The sequence below is a fragment of the Camellia sinensis genome, chromosome 6, assembly GCF_055761805.1.
Source record: "Camellia sinensis isolate YWXY chromosome 6, ASM5576180v1, whole genome shotgun sequence".
NCBI lineage: Eukaryota > Viridiplantae > Streptophyta > Magnoliopsida > Ericales > Theaceae > Camellia > Camellia sinensis.
Window position 1 is genome coordinate 102,251,085 of NC_138966.1, and position 27,301 is coordinate 102,278,385.

At 32.4% G+C, this 27,301-nt stretch overlaps 1 long non-coding RNA gene and 1 pseudogene across 2 annotated transcripts in view; both read left to right on the top strand.

The window, feature by feature from the left end:
• Nucleotides 1-18,606: 18,606 nt before the first annotated feature.
• LOC145792801 (putative glucan 1,3-beta-glucosidase A) overlaps nt 18,607-27,301 on the top strand; it is a 38,250-nt pseudogene continuing 29,555 nt past the window's right edge. The window contains exon 1 of the transcript XR_014332715.1: nt 18,607-18,759. The product of XR_014332715.1 is annotated as a putative glucan 1,3-beta-glucosidase A (transcript). The remainder of the gene's footprint in view (nt 18,760-27,301) is intronic.
• LOC145792802 (uncharacterized) lies at nt 22,409-23,625 on the top strand. The gene is made up of 3 exons (XR_014332716.1): nt 22,409-22,547; nt 22,656-22,751; nt 23,054-23,625. It is a non-coding gene; the product is annotated as an uncharacterized LOC145792802 (long non-coding RNA).

Sequence of the window (27,301 nt, forward strand, 5' to 3'; positions counted from 1 at the left end):
TAATTGTTAATTAATATATATTAATTTTTTAATTGATATTTCAATATTTCATTTCGTAATGTTTTTATTATATTATTGAGATGAATTATAATGCAAATGATTGGTAAGCTAATAGGTGATAACCTAGTTGGGTTATACTTAACCTATTGTGATACAATTTCTCTTTCATCAATAATCTATATCTATATTATTTGATGAAATAAATTTGTAATATTTTATTGAGTAAATTGTTAAAAAATCCAACCTAAAGAAGACATAAGACATTAGGTTCAGTGGATATTTTTTATTAGTGAGAAGTCCACATTTTGTGAAAAGTTCTTTTGTTTATTTTGAAAGACATTTTGTTTTTAATTTTACCCCTTAATTTATCTATTAATTGTTTGACTATCTATTCAAATTTATATATATTTATTCAAATTATTTTCTATTTGTTCAAAATTTTTTGACCATCTATCCAAATTTTTAGTCTATCTGTTCAATTTTTTGGGGAGTAAATTACACTGACCTCCCCTACAGTTCCCGACAAATAGAGGGACCTCCCCTATAGTTTCAATAATTACAGTAATCTTCTCTACTTTACCTGACATTCTCCAAATTCTCTAATTCTGTCAAATTGGAACAAACGATATTACTTGCATAGAATAAATAACCTTATTACCCTTTCTTTTGTGTAGCACTCTATACTTCCTAATATAATAGAATTATATTTGACTATTTGATTATCTTAATTTTGGACATTTTTAGTTGATATTTGAGCCTTGGTTGAGGTGTTACCATAGTGGTTGGGTGAGATTAAATCAAAAACTCCAAATTTGAATAGTTGTTATTGAGTAGTCTTCACTCTTTTATCATTTTCTCTTTTCACACTTTGATTCTTGATGTGAGGCTAGAACGATTAGAAATTTTACTTCCGGGGCTCAATTTGGACACAAGAACGGCCCTAAACGGAGTCCGAACAAGAGAGATATACGTGTTTGAAATTTTACGAATATGTGCTATCAGCATAGTGCACTCGAGCGCAACTTTCAATGCTTGAGCGTACAACAGAGAATCAGATATTTAAAAACCACTTTTTGGATCAAATCTCTTCATTTCTCACTTATCTTTCTCTCTCCTTTTATCATTTTTGGCTTCTTAAGCTTTGTAGGCTTGATTTCATCTATTTTTATACATCTTTGATCCCTAGTTTCATATACCATAACGTAGAGCACGATGAGGGCTTCCATTTAATCTTAATGGATCATTGTTTCGTCACTGGTGATTTTTCGGACTTGTTTCCTTCTTGTTTCAAGAGGTATGGTCTATTTCTTAAACTCAATATGAGTTCGGTAGTGTATTTGTGGTGTATTTTAAATACATAGACCCCATTGTTCTTGGATTGATTTTTGATGATTGGTTTGTAAGTTAGGGTTTGTTCCAAATGGGTTGTTGAGCTAGGGTTTAGCTACAAAAGTTTATTTTTCACTTATAAAGAATGTATATGAGTTTTTAAAAGTGAAAAGCCTTAATTTGAAGAAACCTTAAAATGTTGGTCTTGTTGAGAAATTGTTGGATTATCAAATCAAAATGTAAAAGAGGGGTTTCTAAATGTTTTCTTGAAAAAGGTTGTGATTATGAAATTGGAGTTGATGTATGTTGAAATGGGCTATTTCTTGCATTAAAATGAATTTTCAAAGAGAAATTGAGTTATGCCCTAAAAATGTAATTGTTGAGATTGTAAAGAGGAAATGGATTAAATGTTGGGAAATGTGAAATTGAAATGATGATTAATGATGATGGTGGAGTTTGATATGTATTATCACTCCCATTTGAGATTTTGGAAGAGTGTATCTTTAATGGAATTTATTTATCTGTTTAGATATATTTGTTTTGGGCTATCGATGGAGGATAGTTATGATTGTTGTAGAAATTGCATATTGACTAGGCAAACTAGACTGTTTATAAATCACACATATATCATGGAACATGCAATGGATTTTGAGGATTTAAATTGTATGTTTTGGAAATAGATTTTGGAAATTCTTGTGTTCTGTTTAAGAACATTTGTTTCATTTTGAAAATCATATTTTGGGTCACATGTATTGTGCTATTTGGAAAGAGTAAATAAAATGGTAAATTTGAGAAATGGTTGTTATTGAACATGACTGTGTGTTTTAATACATTGTATATGTATAATATTTGAGAGCAGAAAGGAGATGTACTCCATTGTTGGAAAGAGAAAGGTGATGGACTCCATTGAATTAAGTTGGCCTGTGTGTCCAGGGTGAAAGTCCAAAAAATCGCGCGTATACATGGGTGCCAATCCCGCGGACAAAATTTTCGTAAAACGGCAATTGTAGTGCTTGTATAGCCTACGTTTACATAGGTTCCGTTTGATGGTTTCGCACAGACAAAATTTCCTTGAAAGGTTGTATTGATTTTGGAGATTTACGTATTTTATTTATTATCATTTTGGTTTTGGAAAGAAATGATTTTTAAACGGCTTTAGCAATGTATTTGTTGTTGGTTAACGATGTATTTGTTGGAAAATGGCTTTTATATTACCTTATTTTTTGCTAACTTTGAGTATTAATTAAGGTGGGACCCAAGCATTATTTTTGACGTTTCTGCTTGGGTTCATATTTAATGTCGCGTAATGAATACATTCATATATTTGGTTGCTCAAAACTATTTTCGGATGAAAGAGAATTTAACGTGTGTTTTCGGGTTCGTGAAGCTAGTTTTTTGGTGGGTTTCCTACACATTTGTGAAATGTGCTTGTCCCACATTGTAAAGGCTTGAGGGATGGTTTGGATTTATAAACCTTAGCATTGGATACTTGGGATGGGCCCCAAGGGATACTCAAGTTTGTGGAAGGATGAGGTTATGGGTGTAGTGGGTTAGACCTATTGGACCAAAAATTAAAACCACACGCGCACGCCGCCGCCGTCCGTCCAAGCTGGGCTTGGGCTTGTCCAGCCCTTTATTTATACAATTCAAAAGGTTCAACACAGGTTCAGATCTATTGAATTCAAAATCGAATCTGTTCAAACAAATTCAAAATTGTCCAGGCACCTATACCTGTTCAGAACAACTACCTTTCTGTCTATATAAAGCATGCTTCTAACAATTCATTTCACACAATTTTTTCATCATAATTTCGTCCTTCTCCTGCTATTATTTTTCTGTATCTTTTCTGCATTTATTTATAGAAAGAAAAAGAGAGAGTTACAACAGAGTTTTGGTTCACCAGACTTAAATTTGTAGTGCTGCAAATTTAAGTATTAGTCGTTGCATCCAATAAAGTAGACGCTAGTAAAACTCGAAGCACCGGAGCGAGGGTGAAATCTACTTTAAGAAGATTGTGTCCAGCACAAGCCTCGATATTATTTTCTGTAAGCATTTAATTCGGAAAATAATTTATATAATTATTTTCTGAATTATTTTATTTTATTGTTTATTTATTTTATACATTTAATTTACACACATACACCTTTGTAGGTTCTAACAATATTCGTATTGGAATTTGGCAATAAAATTGCTAGTTAGTATTGAGATATCTAGATCGACTTGTGGAAATAGATTTTATATCAAACTAATGTATTGAATTCGGAAAAATGTTTTGAATAAACAAAAGGTTTGAAAGACTGGAAGGAAAGGATTTTTATTGAAAAAACAAGTGGATTTGAGAATGCATTGAGCATATTATATATGTATGTATTGCATTCATGATCATTTACATTGGTGGAACATACTTAGTTTTTGAAATATTTCCTACTGGCTTTATGCTTACCCTACGTGGCTGAAAATATTTTTCAGGTATGCTTATACAGACGTGGACTGAAACGTTGAAGTTGTGTTTTGAACTGTGTAGGGTGGTTCCTTTATTTGTTGACAAAGGGCCATTTATATATTTGTTGGCCGTGTATTCTTGTAAAGGTTACAACTTTTGTATTTGATGTAAGCCTTTGGGCATCTTAATTTGATTTATAACATTTTTGTATGTTTTTGTTACAAAGCACCCATTTGATATAGATGTTATATTTAAGAATGTATAAAATTAGAATAACATATATTGTGTGCTTATATTATATACATCTGCATGATTGTTGTTAGTGATTGTCTATCATTGGGTGGTTTACTCACGTGGGCTGGACCACAAAAACACAATACTACCTTTGTCCTTATTACTCTGTTGACCTTATTCCTCTATTGACCCACAAAATGACCTTTTTTAAATTTATTTTTTTTAAATATTAAAAAATGTTTAAGAAAATTTTATTTTTTTGTTTTAGATATATAATTTTTATTTAAATATTTTATTTTATTTTGTAAATATTTTGATTTTTTAATTTTAATATTTTAAACTTAAAACACAACTCCATACTCAAGTTGTAACCAAACACACACTCAAAACTCTATTCAAAAATTATTTTCAAATCTCATAACCAAACACATGACTCGAAACTCCACACTACTTTCAAAACTCTACACTGAAATTGTAACCAAACAAATAACAAAAAAATTTAATTTTTAAAAATATATTTTTAAAATAAAATAAAATAAAATTATTAAAATAAAAACTATATATTTAAAAAATAATAATAATATTTTTTAATTTTTTTAATATTTAAAATTTTTTAAAAATACAACACATAAATGTATGAAATATAGTACACATTAAATTAAATAAATAAATATTTAAAATGTAAAATATTTACCCTAAAAAAATAAATCTAAAGAATTTTAAAATACAATTCAAAACTTTTTCGAAACTTATAGCCAAACAATTTTTCTCTTTTCAAAACCCAATTCAAAAATCAAAACTCATAAGTCAAAATAAGACTTCGCACTCAAATCATGATTCTAAAAATAATTTTAAAAATAAAATTAAAAATTATATTTTTAATTTTTTTTTCTTTTAAAATAGAGTTTTGAAAAAAAGTTTAGTTTTGAGTTTTGAAAAAATAATTTTTGAATTCAGTTTTGAGTAGTTTTGAGTTATATATTTGGTTATGAGCTTTGAAAATTTTTGAAATTATTTTAAAAGATTTTTTTTCCAAGACTCTATTTTAAAAGAAAAATTGAAAAAAAATATTTTTTATTTTATTTTTTAAAATTATTTTTAGATTCAAGATTTAAGTGTGGAATCGTATTTTTAGTTACGAGTTTTGAAAAGAAAATTTTTGTTTGGTTATAAGTTTTGAAAAGAGTTTTGAGTTATATTTAAAAAAAAATGGATTTATTTTTTTAGGGTATTTTTTAAAAAATATTTTAAATATTTATTTATTTATTTTAATGTGTTCTATATTTCATACATTTATGTGTTGTATTTTTTAAAATATTTTAAATATTAAAAAAAATTTAAAAATACTTTTTTATTTTAAATATGTAATTCTATTTTATAAATATTTTTTTAAAATTTTTTAATTTTTTTGTTATGTATTTTGTTATGATTTGAGTGTAGAGTTTTGAAAGTAGTATGGAGTTTTGAGTTATGTGTTTGATTATGAGGTTTGGAAATAATTTTTGAATTGAGTTTTAAGTTATGTGTCTGGTTACGATTTAAGTGTGGAGTTGTTTTTAAGTTTAAAATATTAAAATTAAAATATTTACAAAATAAAATAAAATATTTATATAAAAATTATATATTTAAAATAAAAAATAAATCCAAAAATACTGTTTGTTCCAAACACTGTTCCTTCCTATAGTAAGGTCATTTTCTTCCAAACCCATCCTCCAATCCAAAAACATTTTTTAATATTTTTAAAAAAAGGGCAATAAGGTCATTTACTATAGGAAAGTAATATCATTTGTTCCAATTTGACAGAATGGGAAAACCTGGAGAATGTCAAGTAAAGTAAGAGAGGTTATTGTAATTATTGAAACCATAGGGGAGGTCCCTGTATTTGTCAGAAACCTCAGGGGAGATCAGTGTAACTTACCCTCTTTTTTTTCTATCTATTCAAATTTTTTCTCTATCTGTCCAAATTATTTTTTTATTTGTTGAATTTCTTAAACTTATTTTTTCTTATCTGTTGAACATATTTGTTGAATAGATAAAAAATTGAATCTATTTGTTTAAAAAAATTGAATCTGCCTACTGTTATCTGTTTAAAAAATTGAATTTGTCTGTTTCTATCTCTCTCACTTCTCATCTCTTTCTCTCTATATTTGTTGATTTCAGAAACCTATTTTTTCCCCCCCTCTCTCTCTCAGCTCCATATTTGATGAAATCCAAAAATTAACGAAGATTTGCATCTGTACACAATTCATAACAAAATTAAGAAATTAATTAAAATCTTCCAAAACCACAACACAAATTTGCAAAAACAAATCTCAAAATTATTATAGCATAAATAAGACAATTCAAAACAGTCTATTTGTCAAACTCCAAATCAAATCATAGAACACGTATAATGGGATCTTTATCTATGCAAACTATTTTATAATTTTTAGCTATGAAGGACATCATGACTGTGGTAGTGAGCAACCCTAGAGCTAAGATTTATGTCAAAATCAGACTAATGTTGTCGACAACAGTTGCGGATTGAGCAGAATGAAAGAAAATTGATTTGTACGCATATATACACATGTGAATATGTATGTATAGACAGAGAGATAGAAAAGAGATTGAGAATGTTTGCTTAGATGTAGAGAGAAAAATTGAAGGGAAAGGTACGGCGAAACCCTAACCCTACGTAAACTGCGGCAGCGGTGGTGGAGCTTCAATTGGAAGATTAGGTGATTCTGAAAGCAGATCTAGACTTCAACATATCCAAATTTGGCTTTGTTACTTATACCAAATCTGGCTCAGTGTGCAATGACGGTGGGTGTTTGAGGCGAAGAAACTTAGATTTGCAGATTTGAGTCATTAGCATCATCACACAATTAGAGAGAGAGAGAGAGAGAGAGAGAGAGAGAGAGATACGTCCCGATCGGTGACGAGCGAGCAGAACTCTAGTGCAATGGAGCTCTAGTACAACGAGCTTGAGAGAAAAGGTAGGGAGAGGGGGGCAGAGTGGAGGATAACGATGGCGATGGCAACGACGGCGGATATGAGAGACAGTGGTGGTAGGGTGAAGGACGGTGGTGGTGGTGTCGGAGAGGAGAGGGAGAGACAGAGAGCGAGAGATTTAGTGGGTTTGATTTTGATTTTCACCCTATAACACATATATATAGTGGATAGTTTGGTCATTTTATTAGAGTTTGTCCTTACGGATAAAATATTTTAGAGTGTGGATCTTTGAATAAAGAAAATTTAAATTTGGATTTATGGACCGAATGCCCTATTTTATTTTATTTTGAAATGAAAATTACTTTTTAAATCTTATAATTTTTTTTCCCGAGATGTTCATCGTATTTTATAGAGAGAAAAAAAAGGCAGGGCCTAACCCGAGCCTAGACCTAAGGCCCAGCCCGAGGCCCTGATTTGAGTGGGCTTGGGTTTGGGCCTATGTCGAAATTTTCCTCACGTGGATTGGTCCGACTCGACTCGAATTTTAGTGGGAACCCACGAGGCTTGAGACCGGACCGGGCAGAGCCAAAATTACACCCCTGAAGTCAAGTATACAAAATAAGATAAGACTATTTAGCCATCATAATATTATATTGATTTCGTAAAAATAAAGCCAAAAGATATTGAAGTGTATATGATAAACTAAAGACTAGAGGGGTTCATTTTAACAATCCCTATTTTTTAATTTTTATTTTTTTGGATCATTAGTGATGTGCTAAAATAGAAAGGTAGTCTAATTTAACTATGATTCCCTATTGGTGAATAAAGTATTTTATGTATCATTTCAACTCATTATTTGTTAAATCACTTCAAAAACTAGAACACAAAGTAAACACTCAATTCTTTGAATAAAACACAAGTGATTTATCAAATTATGCTTATCATACGAAAAAGTATGTCACTTTAACTTAGCATATCATTACATAAAATACTTTCTCGAATTGAATGAAGTTGGGTTTTAATCATTAGATCTAGTGTGATTGTTATTAAGAGATTTTATTAGTTAGATTAGTCTGCATCATCTAACCCAACCATGTATTCAATTATGGTGCTTTGTGCCTGTCTACTGTCTTAAAATCCACACACATATATAGTAAGCACAACTTGAGTTTAATGTAACCATCTACATACAACATAAAAAGTAGATGATGTTGTGGATAACTAAAATGTTGATACCTAATCTATAATGAATTTAAATGGCTTTTTTAAGGTTTTGTATTGTCACTACAAGAAAAAGACCCATTTGAGTCGACTTATTTATGAGAATAGTGTTTGCCGTCACAAAAATGTGCTATTAGCGTTGGTAATATGAGACTGTTGCAACAAATACTTTTGGGTGTTATTGTTTGAGTCGACAGAGCACACCATCGAAAAAAAAAATAATTACGTTAGCAAAGGTCTTACCACTGCAAAAGTGTATCAAAATCCCAAAAATTTAAATTTTTATCCAATTTTTTTTACCCTAAAATTTCCATGGCGCCTCTTCCTCCCGCCTATTTTGATATGTTTTTGGCGTCTACACTTGGTGTTGCCACTGCCGTCGACATTCCTTGTTGGCACAACCACCACCGCCACCATAATGACAATAGGCCCTCTCTCTCTCTTGCTTTTACAATCTCCATTTTCTCACTCTGTTTGCAATTCCATGTAACTACAGCTAGCCACGAGACTGTTGTTGCCACGGTAAATGCTCATCTCCCTCTTTCTCGATCTCACTTGCAATATACATTGGGTTGATTGGCCTAACCCTTGCATTTTGGGCAATTATGTTGTTGTCAACCAACCTTTTAGATCTATTTTATCTTTCACGGATATTCTAGATACATAGCAAAAATCCTGTTATAAAATCCCAAATTCTAGTTTTGTCATACTTATCATAGACTTAGCCTTCTCATTACAATATTTTACTTTTACTTATTATGCTTTATGTTCCAATTTTAATATGAGAGATTATTTTATTAATTAATGTTTCTCTTAAAATAATAAATTGAATAAAAATTGTTTACAGTTTTGTTTAGTTCGATTCTGAACACGAAGCAAATTGTTTACAGTTTTGCTCAGTTCGGTTTGATGAGTTTTGGGAATTTTGGACATCCATTCTCAAATGGTGGGGGGGTTTCTTGGTTGTGTAAAGGCTCAATTCATGGGCTTTTCTCTTGGTGGTCCAACTTTAGGCTTAAGAATCTCAACAAAATGATTTGGAAAGTGGTTTTCTTTGCTGTTGTTTGGCCTCTTTGGCTTGCCAGGAAGAGTGCCACTTTCAATAATGTTGATTTTGACTGGAAGGGGGTTTTTGAACTTACAAGCACTTAGATTAAAGCAAAGGTTTCTAATCTTGGAGTTTCTGTTAAGGACTTCCTTTACAATATTGAGGGAGTTATATTTTTGAGTTGTTAGCATTGGGCTGCAATAGGGTTTTTGACTTTTAATATACTCTGTGTTGATCTCTTGTCAGCATGTATTAGTTTTTTTTTTTTTTGTTTGTTTGTTCCTAGTGTTGGGACTTGCAATTGTTTGCTATTTTGATGAATCCTTACCCCAAATTATTCTACTTTCTTTGTATCTTTCTTATTTTCATAAAAAAATTAAAAAAAAAGTAAGAAGAAGAAGTGGCAAAGAGAACACTTCAAATGAATATTCAAGCAAAGAATAAATTATGTTTGAAAAAATGAGGTTAGTGTTGGCTAGTAAGAGCAATTCCAGCAAAGCCCCATTCAAACAAAACTATGGTTTTTCTTGATAGTTTGTGGTTTAGATTGGTAGTTGAAAAATCTTAAAATTCCCAAGATATTGATTTGTAATTATGTATCAATTTTAAATAATAAATAACAATCCCAATCAAACAATCAAAGACAAATCAACACAACGATTTAATGTGAAAAAATCATAATCGGAGCACCTCCAATTGTGATAAAAAATTCATAGGCAAAAGTCACAAAACAATCCACTAAGAAGACAAAAAAAGAAATTACACAAGTGAACCATCAATTACTTAGGGAATCCACGCCCGAATTGAACCGACCCCTATGTGTCTCTTCCATCACCGTTTTCACCTTGGAATTGTCTTGTTCAACATTGAATCTACAACGCGAATGTCAAATCCATGACGATGAACCATTCCGGAATTCACCAAAGATTTAGGCTCAAGTTTCCCGGAATCTACCAAAGAACAACTCTCTCTTTTGTGAATAAAAGAAAACAAACAAACCCTTCATGATGTTGATATGAAGTTCACAGATCCATTAATCACTCTTAAATCATTAAGGAAACACTCATAAAGCACCTTCTAATATAAAAAACTTTGTATCTTGTTCCTCTCTAAAAATCTGGATCGCCCAAAACCTAGAAAAAGCGAACAACACACTTTATAGAAAGTAAGATCGCGCAGACCACTCGAGCACACATTTCACCGCTCGAGCGGTGTGACTAAAGGCGGTGCAAAACAAATAGGCTGACCACTCGAGCAGTAAAATTTACTTCTCAGAAGTTCAGACACTCTGCAAAAGTACTTGATGATTTTTTTCTTCGCTCGAGTGCACAAATGACTTCGATTGCATTTTTGCTTTTTTGCTTCGGAAGCGTTGCCTTTCGACCCCGCCGTGGCGTTGCCCCGAACCTGCCATGGGGCACGGCCCCCTGGACCCCCACAAGCTAACCGGACAACTTGATTTCTGTACATAGTTAGCGAAGTGACAAACATTAAAGGATTAAGATCATAAACTCCTCTACAAGGCACAATTCGGGTTAGATTCGCATTTAAATACTCATAGCCTCACTGAAATAAAAGATAGAATAAAATTACAACTGAAAGGAATTTTGTCAAACATGATTGCCAATAACAAAAACTTAACACTAGTGATTTGTGGTTTTCGAAGGTAGCTTGCTACTAAAAATTTGGGATGGTATTCATTTGATTTGTGCTTGTTGAAATTGCTATTCATTCTTAAATTATTCTTCTTTGTTTGTTTTCAGGTTTTGCAAAAAAAAGAAAAAAGAAAAATAGTAGGTGATAACAGAAATTAATGGCTGTTACTTGGGACAAATGGTGGCATGGAGTCAAATGAATTTTGTCGAACATGTTTACATTTCAGGTTGTCATCTGAATTGAAGTTTTAGATAATTTTGTGTAAGATTTAATAATACATGTAACCATAATAATAATAATGCGGAATTAAACTTTACAGGATCTTGAATTCAATACAACTCAAGAATAAAACGAATATACCTTTGTCAGCCATTGAATTAGAGAAGTTGAGAAAATATCCCTTAGAGTTGAACCTTTAATTTTGGCTCACCTTCTTCTCTCTGTCTCTCTCAATTAGGATGACTATAAAACTTAAAGTGATGGAATAATACTCATGATATGAAAGGGGAGTCACCCATCCTTATATAGAGGAGAGAAGAGGGCTAGATAAACTCTATCAGAAGAATTCCTAATCCATCAAGGTTTCCTTCTTATCTTAGAAGAGTGATTATATTAAAATTCTAATTACTGAACTTTATATATAATATTGGCTTTATCTAATTGTGGAGTCCAAATAAAATAAAACATGTAAAAATATGTACGCTATTGGGCCACACTAGAAAATAAATCCAACATTTTGTACATAATATTTGCAACATTGATACAAGTAATAATATTTTTGAATGTGAATCAATGGACCATGGATGGATGTGCATTTTGGTTTATATTTTGTTTTTATTTGAATGAATGTGTATTGATATAATTGCTTTAAATTGTTATTTGAATGAATGGAATGCAAAATAAATGATAAGTACTTAAAATTCTATAAAAATAAGTGTTAATAAAAAATCATTACATTTACATTATTACTTGTACCAAAAATAATTATCATCTCATGTTATGATTTTACATTATTACTTGTACCAAAAATAGTTATCATCCCGTGTTATGATCCAATATATCTTACTTTAACATTTGAAAATAAATTATTCCACATCTTGATCATGTGTCACATGTGCACATGTCTAAATATGAAGCGCATCATTAATAAGTGACACATTGTGTTATACTTATTTCATAATTCTCCCATAATTTATTTGATGTATTTGTGTCATTTTAAATATATATACTAAACTATTTATGTGAGAAAATCTTAAAGGATAAACTTTTTTAAGTGTATTATAATCTCCAATTTCAAACAACTTTTGCCGTTGCAAAAATAAAAGAAATACTGTAATGGGTTTTTATTTTTCATAATGATTTTATTTTATTTTTTTATAAAAAAAAAACAATCAGAATTTTACCATTTACAATGAACATATCAGACAAATTAATTTTGATAAAGTTCATCAATTCATTGTTGAAATTGCAGCATCACAAATAAGGGAAATTCTATGATACACATTTTAGTTATGACATATTGTGATATTATTTATAATTTATTATGATTTAATTATAATATTTGTAGTAATTAACACTACATTTTAGTATGACGTCATTAGCCTTTCGCTTATTGATGAATTGTATTTGTCATATCTATATGTATGTTCATCAATAATTTTTTTTTTATTAATTGACAAAAAAAACTACAAATATCATAAATTGTAATTACTGCACACTTTTAAAGATGTATGTTTTCCTTTTTAGATTGATCCAATAAACAAATAGGTTACTTTCTGTAAACTTAAGACATCAAATCATGGCGTCTCTCAATCGGGTAAACGACTATTTGTGGACAAAGTTAGGCTGTGTTAAGACTTTAGATTTAGGCCTAGTTTGGAAAGACTAAATAAGTGTATTTTTTGATTTTTTTATGAAATATGAGTTGGGTTTGGGTTGGGTTTAAAGTGATGTGTTAGAGAGGTGATGTGACTTAAATAAGATGATGTAACTTATATAGGATAGTGACTTTTTAACTTTTTGTATTTTTTCAATCATGCCAAACTTGACCTTAGGTATGAGAACATTACATTAAACAATTAAAGTTCAATAATAATTAAAAAGTGAATAGTCACTCAATTCAATAAATCACCATCATAAATAGTTCAAAATATGCAATCTCCACGATTAAATTCCAATAATAATTAGAAAATCAACTATCACTAACCTCAACAAGCAAAAAAAAAAAAAAGTTCAAATTAAAGGTGTAACTTGAGCGGTTTGGTTGGGTTAAGAGGTTGTCCAAGCTTAACTCAAATTGTACTAAGGCCCGCTTAAGCCTGAATTGTAACCTGAAGTTGCCTATCCAAGTCTGACCCGAGTTAAACCTGAATTGTCTGAGTTACCCGAATTACAAATGGATTTCAGTTTTTTTATTTTTTATTTTTATTTTTAAAACTACATTATTAAATTATTAAAATTTGACTCTATTTACATTTTTTTTATATAGAAAATCATTAATGCGATCAAAACAAATAATTTATATAATGTAAAAGAGATGCCGCTATAGCAGTTTTTACAATTTATGAGTGAAAATAAAAAAGTAAGATTTTATGTTATTTATATATATAATATATATTCAGTATGATTTAATAATCTAAATTACATATATTTAATATTTTTATATATCTATATATGTATAATTCGGGTTTCGGGTTACTCGGGTTGTTTGACGTCTTTGTCTAAACCCGCTCAAATTTAATTCGGACTTCTGAATTTTTGTCTAAGCCTGTACCGAATTTAAAAATATCTTGTCCAAACTTTAAAAACATTCTAGTTGGGTTTGAGTTACTCAGGTTGAGCCCGCCTAAGTTGCATTCATAATTCAAATTACATACAATTTTCATAATGATAAAAAATAAACCATACACAAAATATCGAACAAAAATAACGACAATATCAAATTCTACACCATAAAAGTTTTTTTTTTTTTTTTTTTTTAGAATATATAAAACAATTACATTAAAATAAAGGTAAAGGACTGCATCATAAAATTGAATTCACAGCTCTCACCAATACTATTGTGTAATTTGAATTTAAGTTTGGTTGAATGGTTTGAAATTTATCTTGTTGATTATCCGGTGAAAAAGCTAACAATCGTGATTAACAAAGTGATAATCACAATAGACAAGTATTTCATCCAATCATCGACGTAAGTATCCAACTGATCATCCGATAAATACCAATTCAAATCTTTTGAATCCCTCTTTCTTCCCACTATTCTCCACTTTCACCGTAGTTGACTTGACATGTATGGAAGGAAGGAGGAGCGTATAACAATTCAATGTCGGTGATCAAAAAGTCTTAGCTTGGACCATTTGTCTATTTAATTAATTAATTAATAATAATAATAATAATAATGAAACTCAACAATATTTAAAAAAAAAATAAAAATTAAAAAAGTTACGAGGGAGACATGTTAAACGTTGGAACTGAGTGATTTTTATTTACAGAAGTACTATGGACCATCAAATGATACACCCAAATTGAGAAGGACTTTTCTTCATACTTTGCCTATTTTGAAAAGGTGGTAATAAGTAATTTTTTGACTTTTAATCAAATTTTTGGTTTTTTTTGACAAATAATTTGTGAAGTTGATAAAAAGTGACTTTTGACTTTTTTGATTAATATTTATTTATGATGTCAAATCATAATAAAATGATCAAACTATCCCTATTTAATTTAAAATATTTACAACTTCACTCATGTAACACATTTTAACCTATGAGGGATAAAATTGTAATTTCACTATTAGCTAAAAACCAACTTTCCAAATGAAAAAAAAATTAAAAAAGCTAAGTTTTAACTTTTGCTACAAATCAAAAAAAGTGACTAAAAGTCATCTTTCCAAAATAAGCCTTTATTTGTACGTTTTATTTGGGGTCTACGATAATGATATGGATGGTTGACTTTGTAAGCTTAGCAATAAAAATAAATTATGTAAAAAATCAGTTTTATTAAAGAACAATGTTTCGGTGTGCAAGTTATACTGTATGTAATCTCACACAAAATTACGTAAATTTTTACAAATTTACATAAATAATTACATAAAAATACATAAGTTGAACACAAATTTACGTAAGCTTATGAAAACTTATGTGATTGCATGAATGTGTTGAACTTATATTTTAATGAGATTATTTATGTAAATTCGTAAAAATTTATGTAATTTTATGTAGGGTTGCATATGATGTCCAGTGTCCACAAATATTTTTCCTTTACGTAAATATCACTAGACACATAGACAAATTATATTTTATTCTTATTATTTTTAAATGGATGAGAATTATAAAATAAAACTTGAACTGTCTATTTCTTAAAATAAAATATAATTTATTCACCTATTCATTAAATAATCGTGATTTATAAATGTGTTTTTCAAAGTAATATTTTATTTTATTTTATTTTTGAGTTTATAGGATTATAGTTTTGGCCTCATTTGGGAATAAGATATTTTAGAAATTTTTTTGTTCTTTAGCTAAAATATGAAATAAAAAAAAATTAGTATATTTGAAATAATTTTTTAATTTTTAAAAAAAAGATGCGTAAAAAGTTTTAAAAAATAAAATTTTAAATTTTTTAATAAATACTATTAACTTTTTAATTTTTTTAATTTGTGAACTAAAATATTAAATTGCCAAACCTTACTGCCTCTTTGAAGTCAATAAAGTCAGTGCTCATATCACAATGAAGCTCATGCGCCAACAACAACAAATAAAATTTGATTTGATTTATTTATTTATTTTTTGAGTGGCGCTTATTTGGTAAATGTAAGTGTGGGTCTGCTGGGTTTTTTCCACTATCAAAGTACACAAATCGAATTTGGGTTCTATTTATAACCTCTTTTTTATTTTTTATTTTATTTTTTAATTATTATTATTAATGATGATGTTGAGATCTGCAAAGCATATGGTCCAAAATCGATCTCCTTTAAAAAATATAACACAATCTTCTTATAGGACTGGTGTGCTGGTCTGAGATTCTTTAATTATAGATGATAAACTATTAAAATTATTTGAGTTTTCAATGCATTTCAAACTTTATCTCTTTTTTGAGTCACTCGAACTCAATTTGTAATATGTTCAATTAAATTTTTTTTGTGATCAATTCAAAAGTATAAACAAATTAAACAATACCATATTTTTAAAATTTGTTAATTTAACAAATTTTCTAACGTTGAATCGAATACTGAAATTAGATTTTCCTTATAAAAATATATTCATATGGAGTTTAAGAATGTAATGACGTTACGAATCAATTAAAAACCCAGATGAATTTGGTGAAAACCTTTGTCTGCAACTTTTCAATCATCTAATCTTCATTGCAATATTTTTCATTAACGAGGAATATTAATATTTCTATTATATATAATATTTATTTGAGGTGAAAAAAAAATTCCACTAAAGTTGACCCAATAATTGGTTAGGTAGAAGTCCATTTTTGAACCTAGGCAAAGACATTATCCGCAAGCTCAAGAGTTGAATAATGTTATGTCAACTGATCAACGAAGAACTTTCTACTCCGAATTGGTCAATGTTTCTAGAGATTGACTTTCAAAAATGCTTTTTTTTTTTTTTTTTTTTTCCTCCTCCTGCTCTTAAAAATACATATAAAATTTATAATGTGATTGAAATTAAGACCTATTTTTTAAAAAATAAATAGTCTATTAAAATGACTTTTAATATAAAAATATGACAAATACTATACGAACAAATTTTTACAAGTGCCTACTGTACCCATGACATATCAACCCCATTGAGCAAAGGTACGGGACACTTCTAGGCCATTAAGATGATCTGAACTATTTAATTCGTAAGGTTTTTTAAGTAAGATTTTTATGTAAAAATTAAAATTGATCGGATATTGGTAACCATATAATTGAATCATATTTGTCTTACAAAAATTAAAAATGATAAATATGATCCAATCATATAATTATCGATGTCCGATTAACATAATTTTTTTATAAAAATAATTTATTCAGTTATAAAAATAAATGGTTCAAATCATTTGTACGTAAGTAGGACCAACCTCTTCTCACAGTAAAAACCCAGATGCTAATTCTCACGCATAATAATACGATTTTTTATGATCTTTTATTCCAAACAAAAACGAGTATCACCATATAGCATAAATTTAAAAATAATTAAATATTATATAAGATATAATTAAACAATAATGATGTAGAGCATTAATTTTGATATTTCTATAGAACACTAATGACATGGTAAGAAGAAGAAAAAAATAAAAAAATTAAACTCATTAGAACTGACTTTAGAACTCAAAAATTAAAGCTCCAAAGCAATTTTCATAATCAAATATCTTTTTTATTATAATTAAAATAATAATTACAATAGGTGATAGCTAATATATAATAAGTCATAACTAAGTCATAATTAATATCACAATAAAAGATAAACAAATATTATAAATATCATAATTAGAACATATAATACACATTCTAAAATATAAATAAAAACTTATTTGGTAAAATTTTTGATTTATAAATCAGTGGTCTCAGTTTATAAATTTGGCCAAAAAATAAAAACACAAAAAAACGTGTTTCCGTTTTGAGTTTTCAATTTTTTTTTTTACCACCCAACACTAGCCACCACCTGCAACCATTTTCTACCACCGTCTTCCGCCACCACCACCCACCCCCACTCGCCACCACCACCTGCCACCACCACTCACCACCCACCTGCCACCACCCACTTGCCACCACTACCTACCCCTTGCCACCACCACTACTCACCACCCACCTGCCATCCACCCGTCACCCGCCACTACCATCTACCGCCCACCACCACCACCCGCTACCTACTTGCCACCACCACTCACCACCCACCTGCCACCACCATCCACCACTAGCCACCAGCCACCCACCCGCTACCACCACCCACCACCACTACTACCACCCACCACCCACCACCCACCTGCCACCACCACTTGCCACTCACCACCGCCACCCACTCGCTACCACCTACCACTCGCCACCGTCACCCACCCACCCACCCGTCACCACCGCCACCCGCCACCTACCTGCCATCGTCACCCATCCACCCACCCACCACCACCACCACTCGCCATCCACTACCCACCTGCCACCACCACCCACCACTTGCTACCACTCACCATCCGCCACCGTCACCCACCCACCACCCATTTGCCATCACCCACTATCACCTACCACCACCCACCTGCCACCGCCACCCGCCACCACCACCACCATCCACTCGCCACCGTCACCCACCCACCCACCCACCCACCACCACCACCACCACCACCACCACCACCACCACCCGCCACCTACCTTCCACCACCACCCGCCACCAGCCATCCACCATCCGCCACCCACCTACCACCACCACCCACCACCCGTTACCACCACCACCACCACCCACTTGCTACCACCCACTTGCTACCACCCACTAGCCGCCATCGTCACCCACCCACCCACCACCACCAGTTACCCACCACCCACCGTCACCACTTTCCACCACCATCTTCCGCCGTCACTTGCCACCACTTGCCATTTCTTACTTTTTTATTTTTATTTTTAATTTTTTTAAACATTTTGTCAATTACCAAACACGTTTGTAGTTTATGTTTTTCTAAAAATAAACAAAAAATAAACAAAAATCAGTTTATAAAATTTTTGTAAATATAAACTGAAAACGTAAACGTTACCAAACACACCCTTAGCATTTGTTTCTTTCTTTGTTATATGCTCTCTATTTCAGATGGGAGAGTCACTCCCAACTTCAAAATCAGAGCAGTGAATCTGGGAGGTTGGCTAGCTACAGAGGGATGGATCAAACCATCTCTCTTTGATGGCATCCCCAACAAAGATTTCTTGGTTTGTAAACATATCCTTATTACATATTCACTAATCTTGAACCTATGCTGTGTTTCGATCTTGAATTTGAGTATGAAAAAGAGACAAAAAATTAGTTTTTATTTTTATCCACTATTCCATTCCATTTTTCTTTTGTTTGTTGTAAATTAAACACTACCATAGTTTTGTATGAGAGGGTTCAAGAACTTCATTGGAAAATTTGAAGATCTTCGAAGATTCTTGAAGAAAAATTTGAATTCTCTAAAAGATAATGAGAGGCTTAGATTCTTCAATAGTCTCAACTAAGAACACAAAAGCAAAGAGATGATGGAGATACGAGATTGGGTGAAGAAGAAGACAAAGTAGCTAGAGAGAGAATAATGGTAAGGCACTTCCATGGATCTCCCACTTTTACTCTCAAGGTTGATAATGGAGAAAGGAAATTAGTTCTTTCGCAAGAGTTGTCTTTCCAAAATCCATTCCTTGTAAAGCTATGGGTGGGTGCTATTTATAGGCACCTCATGATGTAGGATAGAGCCCATGTGCAAGGCACATGGAGAATATTCTTTTTAACCACCTTGTCCGAGGAGGTGACCTCTCTGAGGATAAGGAAAACCCCGAAGAGGAGATTAACCTCTCGGCGAACCTTTTTTCTTAGCCACACCTAACCAATGATCCCAAATCATCCCAAAGGGTCAGGGGTAGTCCCAGAGGACGTCCTGCCGCATAAGGGTCAGGGGTAGTTTAAGAGAATGCCCTACCGTAAATATTGTCGAGTCTCAAGGATCCCCTAGATCGTGCTACCTCGACCCGGGTATAGGCTAGTTTAACCGAAGAGTGAATTTATCTCCACTCACCGTCCTCAGGATCGGATCTTTTGTTTAGACTCCATTACGTCCATGGTTTTGGTGTGTAGATTCTGGAAAGCTCTGAGCCCGCAAGTGTTCTAAGACTCATTAACGAAGCGACTTCTAGATTGCGTTTGAATTCGTTCGAAGCCAAGTGCTTCGGATCTCTAGGTTCGTGGATCTGAACCCTTTCGAGTCCGAGTGCCTCGGATCTTTAGGCTTGCTTAATACCTTTTCGAGTCCGGGGCCGAGTAAGTCTCTAAGTTCGTGGATCTGAACCCTTTCAAGGGTTAGAGCGATTCAGCCCGTTTGATGGCAATAAATCCGAGCCCACCAATCTTGAACTTGTGATAAATTCGGGCCCACCAACTTTGGACTATTGGGCCTAATTAATTGTAGTAGGCTCAAATTAGCTCCTCTTACATTTGCCCCTTGCGTGTATGAGAAATTGTAGTCACTACAGGAAATATAGAATTTAGCGGCGTTTATTTAGCGACGTTTTTTTAAACACCACTGTTTCTAACCTTTAATGACGTTTTATAAACGTCACATTTTATTTTGATTAAAACGGTACTGTTTAAGGAATAGAAGTCGTTTTTTAAACGCCTTCACGTGTTACAATAGTATTCCTCCCCCCTCTCTTTAGCTCTGTGAGAATCAAAACCCTTCTCTTTCTCTCTGCGCCCTCATTTTGAATCTGGGAAACATTCAGAGTCTTAGAGATTACGATTCAGAACCCTTCTCGCTCTCTCTCTAAACCCTTCAGTCTCAGAGATTATGATTCAACCTTCTTCAGTTCGGTTTCATCTCAGATCCAGTCTCAGAGTGATTTCGACTTCGAAGTTCTCTCTCTCTCTCGATTTCGAAGCTCCACCGCCACCACCATCTGCATCGTTGACTAAGGTGAGCACACCGTCTACAATCTCAGTTTCGCATTCTCTCTCTCTTTCTCTCTCTCTCTCTCTCAAGCTCTTCGTTCGATCGATTCTTCTCCTAGGGTTTACATATGTTTAAGATTTCAGATCTGAGTTTTCTCATTCAAAAATATATGTTTGAGATCTGAGATTTCTCATTCAAAAATATGTTTGAGGTTTGAAATTTCTTATTCAAAAACATATGTTTCAGATCTAAAGATTTCTCATTCAATAAATATTTTTATGATTTGAAATTTCTCATTCAAAAATATTTGTTTGAGATTTGAAATTTCTCATTCGAAAGTATATAGTCTTTCCTCATTAAAAAAATTCATTCGAAACAATATCCTTGTAGATATGAGATTTTCATTCGAAAATACATGCTTTTATTAAATGATGATCAACTACCATAGTGCTTTATTTTCAAAGGCAACAGGTTCTCTGACTTGATTCACTCTAGCAGGATGCACCGATTATGAGCAGGAATTCTCATTTATCAAAGCAGCTTGTTTGCTTTGATGCGTGTAAGAAATTACATCAGATGGGTGCTCTCCTTTTAATGAAGAGCCTTCAGTAAATGATTCCACTTTAAAGAGCAAAGGATCAACTTCAAGTGCAGGTATCTTTATATTTAAATTTACATTTTGACAAAAATGATATATTCTAGGTGCTTCATAACTTTAGAAACTTGGGCCTTCTTTGAAAATCTCATTTTCATTTGCTTAGGAGTCATAATTTAAGCCTAAATAGAATAAATTTGACATTTTTTTTGCAACTGAAGAACCCTAGGGATTATAGATGATACACGAAAGTACAACTGAATTCTTTTCTAGAATTCAAGCTTGATGTCGTTCTTTCTGCATCATAGTAATTACTAAATGTGCATCACATATCACTTCATTTTGCATATCCACCACTAATGACATGGCTTGTAAAATCGAGCACTGACATGCACTAGTATGTCAAAATCTGACTCTAGTAGATAGTTGAGCAGTAATAGAAAAAGTCTAGTGAGATGTTAGCGCTGGTTAGCAAACTGTTAGCTAGCATTTCAATTCAAAACAATAAAGTTCAACTACACCTCCATCTGCTTGTACTTGCTAGTATATGTACAGACATGATAAAGTGTTGATGCTACATCCTCCATACCCTAGAGTAGATAGCATTAGTTATGGTTGATGCCTTTGCAAGTTGTTACACCATTCAGTTTGTTTTGGTTTTCTTCTCAATTTCAATGCTGTTTGCAGGGTGTTTACTGGTTTTTAAAAAAATTGCACCTTGGATGATAGCCCATATGTACGCTTAGGCTGGGCTGTTGAGCTTTTACTTATCTATCTTTGCTAATATGTTTATCATCTTGTGTGTTAAAGCTATTTTGTGTTTCTTTGTGTTGTCTTTAGGAACAACAAAAAGGAAGGAATTACATGGGACAACCTGTGTCCATGCACTCTCTGGAACATGGGGATTAAAACCCGATGGCACTGTTTTTCAAGCTTATAGAATACATTTTACTTGTAATATACCTGGTGTGCATTACTCTAGTTTTGTTCTTTTGATTGACTCAAAGCTAGATGATGATGTGGGAAATGTTGAAATGGAACTTTTCTTATTTTCGAAGTTTGTGAAATCTTCGGTTTCTTCATGTAGCGAAATACATCTAGATGCAGAATAGGTTCAAGCATAAGTTTAAAATAATTTGGGTTCTGTTTTACGTAGATTTTATATATGGCCAGTGGCCACCAAGAATTTGTTTCTTAGCTTATCGACAAAACAGAAGGAAACAAATGAAAATTTTGTGGATTTTATTGGTATTTTTGGGTGGAATGGAAATAATGATTGTAAAGTATTATTCCAAAATTTTCATCTTATTGGCAATTGAATCTGTATTATTTTGGAACAGAGCAATCATATCGTGGCACTAAAGGTGCTTTTCAAGAGCCAGTTGAAACAGTCTCAGGTTGAATATCAGCTTCGTCGTGAAGTTGAAATCCAAAGTCATCTCAGACACCCTAATATTTTACGCCTTTATGGATACTTCTATGATCAGGTATAGTTCATCTAGATTATCAAATTTCACAGCTTTTCCATGTTGTTAATCTGTTAACTTTTGTAGCCAACTGACTAATTACCCTTTTTTTCAACACAATTGTTGCAGAAACGAGTTTATTTGATATTGGAATATGCCGCCAAGGGTGAGCTGTACAAGGAGCTACAGAAGTGTAAATACTTTAGTGAAAGACGCTCTGCAACTGTGAGTTTCGACACTATGGTTTTCTTTGTTTGTTTATCTTCCATTTGGCTTGTCATTCTTATTACATATTATGTTTCGGAACCTTCCAACTGTGAGTAAATTTATAATTTTTTCCACAACTTGCATCATGAATTTAAGGGATACACTTCGATGCCACGGACAACATTGTTGCCATTTTTCATTCTATCTATAGAAAACTTGTCATTTTTATTTTTTTTTGGTGCATTGACTGTTATGCATTTTTTTTTTTTCAATTTTTTTTTTTTTTTTTTTTTTTTTTTTTTTTTTTTTTTTTTTTTTAGTGGAGAGTGTTGAGCATGATGCAAGTGTAGACATATGGAGCCTTGGTGTCCTCTTCTATGAGTTCCTTTATGGGGTTCCACCTTTTGAAGCAAATTGCTGTAGAAGTATTTTAAATTCACTTAGCCTTTGTTGTGGAAGATGATTTGGAGCTTTCTCCTCTATATTGCAAATTTTTAAGGGGTTTGATTGTTAATTATTACTACAATGCTTCAAATTTAATCCTTCAATCTATGGGGCATCACTGCAGAGACCAAGGTTTGTTCCAGGTATCACTTTCTGACTTTGTTGCGTCTCTTGGTCCCTGTTTGGTAGCTCAGAAAATTTAATAATAGCAAAGAAAATGAGGTGTTGGCAACTGAACTTTTTCGTTACTTTAGACTTGACAAAACTGAAAAAGACAGCAGGTGGTTTTTTTTTAAAGTTTTAGAGGCCAAACCGAACACAAACATAAGATTTAGCATTCAATTTCTTTTTCCTTTCAGGGTTCTCTGCGACCACAGAGGTGATCATTGTTAATTGGGGTCACTTTGCCTTGAATTTTGATGATGGTTGCTGATTTGTGTTGATCAAGGTGTGGGAGTTTGACAGATTTAGATATACTATTAAATTTTTGGTTAAATGGAATTGAGTGAATCAATTTCCATTGAGACATTGAATGTGACCTAATTGTTTCAGTGTTTCATATGATGGACACAATTTCAAAATCTAGGAGTCCACTATTTTGTTTAATTGGTGCCATCTTTGAATCTTCTTGGAGCAAATTTCAAATGAACAAATATGTTTTGAGAAATAGAATTTTCACAGTCAACCATAACCTCGTCTATATGATCCTCATCAGTGCTTTAACAATAGTATCTACTGGTGCAATTGGATTGATGGATGGGGAATGCTTATTGATGTTCGAATATTTGCTTGACATAGGCTGATCAGCTCATGTTTAAGAGCTTTGCTGTTACAGATAAGGGATAATGAGCAAACCTGTATATACAATATGTTATCCATATTTTCTGAAAAGATTTCTTAGCCTAATGGGGTTTTGATAGGTGCTTTCTTGGAAGCACTGGCCACTGCAGATAGATTTCAACATCTCTGTGGGTGGACAGTACAGGTGTGGAACACTCAACTAAAATGTAAATGTTGTTGCCATGCTAAAAAGTGTTCATTTCCTTAGTCATTACATAAGTCACATATTATAAACCTAGATATATGAAGAAACCATTTGTTTGACTAGTCACATTTGATAAAGTAATAGCATTAGTATGGGGAAAGTTAGGAAGTATGGAATTAATGGTCACTCGATCCCTAGTTTGAATTTTAAATTGGACAAACCCCCTGGATATTACAAAACATTGTCTCCTCCAGTAGCCCTATGAATTCAGTTATTTTTTGATATATAGTACTGCCATGTTTTCTTTTGTGCCACGTCATTTTAAAGCATGTAGCGTACCACGTTCCCGTTCTCGTTCCATGTACCAGAACGATCCACGTTCTAGTTAACATAGCATCAAACAGCCTTTGTAATTAATCAGCATCAATAATGTAATGGGCTGTGTCATGTATTTTAGTGTGGGTGATGTTGATAGTGGTGGGCATTTCTATTATGGGTTCAATAGGCTCCCATCATTGGATTTATAGTCATTTTATTATCAACAACTATAAATTTGATGTTGAATAATTCGATAGTAGGTTTTTCTAATTATGCAGAATGTGCCCTTGAACTTTTGGAACATGCTGTGCTGTATTTGGTTTCATGAGAAACAGGCACATTAAGTTAACACATTTACTTTGATCTGTGAAGTAACTTGACAATTATCGTTGTGTTAAATGTTTGATTTTTGGTAGTTCTACCAAGATTTGGCAAATTCAGAGAAGGCTCTTGAATGCCTCCAACGGGTCCTGCAAATTGATGGAAGGTATTATGTTACGAGGTCCTAACTGGATATCCTGACTTGATATCAATAAATTTTCAAATTTTGCTGCTTCTTTAAATTCACTTTTTCTTTTTAATGGTCTGCATCAAAATTGTCATGAAGATGCATTAGTTACGATTTTGAGAAAGAAAAGAATAATGTGGGTGCCTTCTGGGTTTAAGATATTGAACAATGTTACCCCGTATGATAAAATCTGTTGTTTCAGTTTTTGACTTTCAATTGAACTTGAGAAGCAGCAGGCATGTGGAGCACTGGCCCAAGTTTTTTCTATTTTGTAACGCTGTAGTATAGCTACTGTGATTTTGGTATAAGCATTCAAAGTAGTCTATTCTGAATTGAGTGTATTACTTCACTAGCAGAATAAATGCAAAGCGGTAGAGCAACAGAAAAGACTGATGTTTATAGTTTTGAGGTTCTGGTTCTTGAAGTAGTGAGTGGAAAGCGACCACTGATGCAGCATTTATTGAGAAGGGCTTCAACATTGTTGGCTGGGTACTTCTCTTCCCTACACGTGTTTACACTGCTTTCATTCAAATATGTATGACATGATTGTGGAGCTCACAAGGCGAATTAAGCTTCTTATTTTCCTTGATTAATGATTTCATATGAATCTTCAGAAGATCAGAGGTTCCAGCCTCCAGATCACCAATCTCTTGTTTTGAAGGAAAAAAAAACAGTATTCCAGAGATGATGTTAATTTAATAGATAATAGTGAGTTCACTTGGTACAGTTTATAGCACCTTGACATGACTGACTTTAAATGTCAGGACAATCACCAAAGATCATCTTCAAAAGTATATATCGACACACACATCCAGAATGGTAGGTGGTGTCATAAAGTTATGAGCATCTTGTCTGTTCATAATTTATTGCTAGTTCTATTTAGTTGTTAACATGTTGGCTTCACCTTCATTCATCTATCAATTATTCAATGCCGTCAATTTACTTTCTTGAAGTCCTGAACATTGGGTGTTCTACCTGGAGATACTATTCTAGGTAATTGTTGCTTCTGTAGCTGTGAAGCATGAGGACCTTGTTGAGCAAGTGAAGAAGTGGTTTACCAAATTGTCATCGGATCCAACCACAACTTCTGAATTAGTTGCCAAAGGGCCAGCAATTTTTTCAGGATTTTTTGTGTTAAAATCCTTCGGTTTTTTATTTATCTTATTTTTTCTTTTTTTCCTCGGATCTGACAGTGGGTGTTTTGGTTCATTTCTTATTTTTTGTATTAAATGGGGGAGTGGTGAGAGAGAGAGGAGGGTAATGTTATTTTGTGGCTTTGTATATAAGGTAGTAATTTTTTGATTGAGAATTGTGAATTCAATTTTTTAATATGTTATTTTGTGGGAAAATTAATGCTATATTTGTTATTTTGTGGGAAAATTAATGTTATATTAAATTGAATGGGAAAGTGAATTAATGCTATATTTGTTATTTGAATGGGAGTTATTATTTCATATTAGTGTTATTTAGTTTTATTATTGGTGTTCTTTTAGTTTAATCACATAAAATTAGCACAATTTCAAAACCAAAAAAAAAAAGAAAGATAAGATGGCGTTTTTAAAATGTCACTATAAAGGTTGGAATTTTTAAAATTAAAAAAACCTATGAAGGCGTTTTAAAAACGTCGCTAAAATCATAGTGACGTCACAGTTTTGTTAGGGCAGACATTTGGCGGCGTTTTTAAAAACGCCGCCTATACTAATACAGCGACGTTTTCCAAACGCCATAAAGTTATAGCGACGGCCGCGTCGTCGACGTTTGGTACTAAACGTCACAAAAAGAATTAGCGACGTTTTTGGTACTTATAGCGGCGTTTTTTAAACGCCGCTAAAAGCCTAATTTCCAGCAGTGAGTTTTCTCGGATATGCATAGTTTCACCTTGTCAGCCATGCTTCGCATTATGTTTTCGGAAATATTTAGTTTTGATAGAATCTATGAATAAAGCTAAGGACTCACCGCAATTTACGGATAAAATCGGCAAGTAAAATTAAATAAATAAATAACTACTATTTTTTTTTTTGACCACTGATTTGTTTTTTTGAAAGTCAACTTGAATTCTTCAACTCCAGATTTTGATCCTTCATGAACATCCGAGGATCCGCTAATTTATTTTTAGAGTCAAACTTGACTTTGTTTACGTAATTTTTTGAAGACCACCACCAAAATTCTTTATTCAAAATCCACTTTCTGGCCGCCAACCAAATCTTAAAATAACTTAGGCCCGAGAGAGAGAGAGAGTAGAATAATTTAAAAGGCCACACAAACCAAACTTTTTTCCTTTCTTGTTTGGCAATACAGTAGGCGAGCGGATCC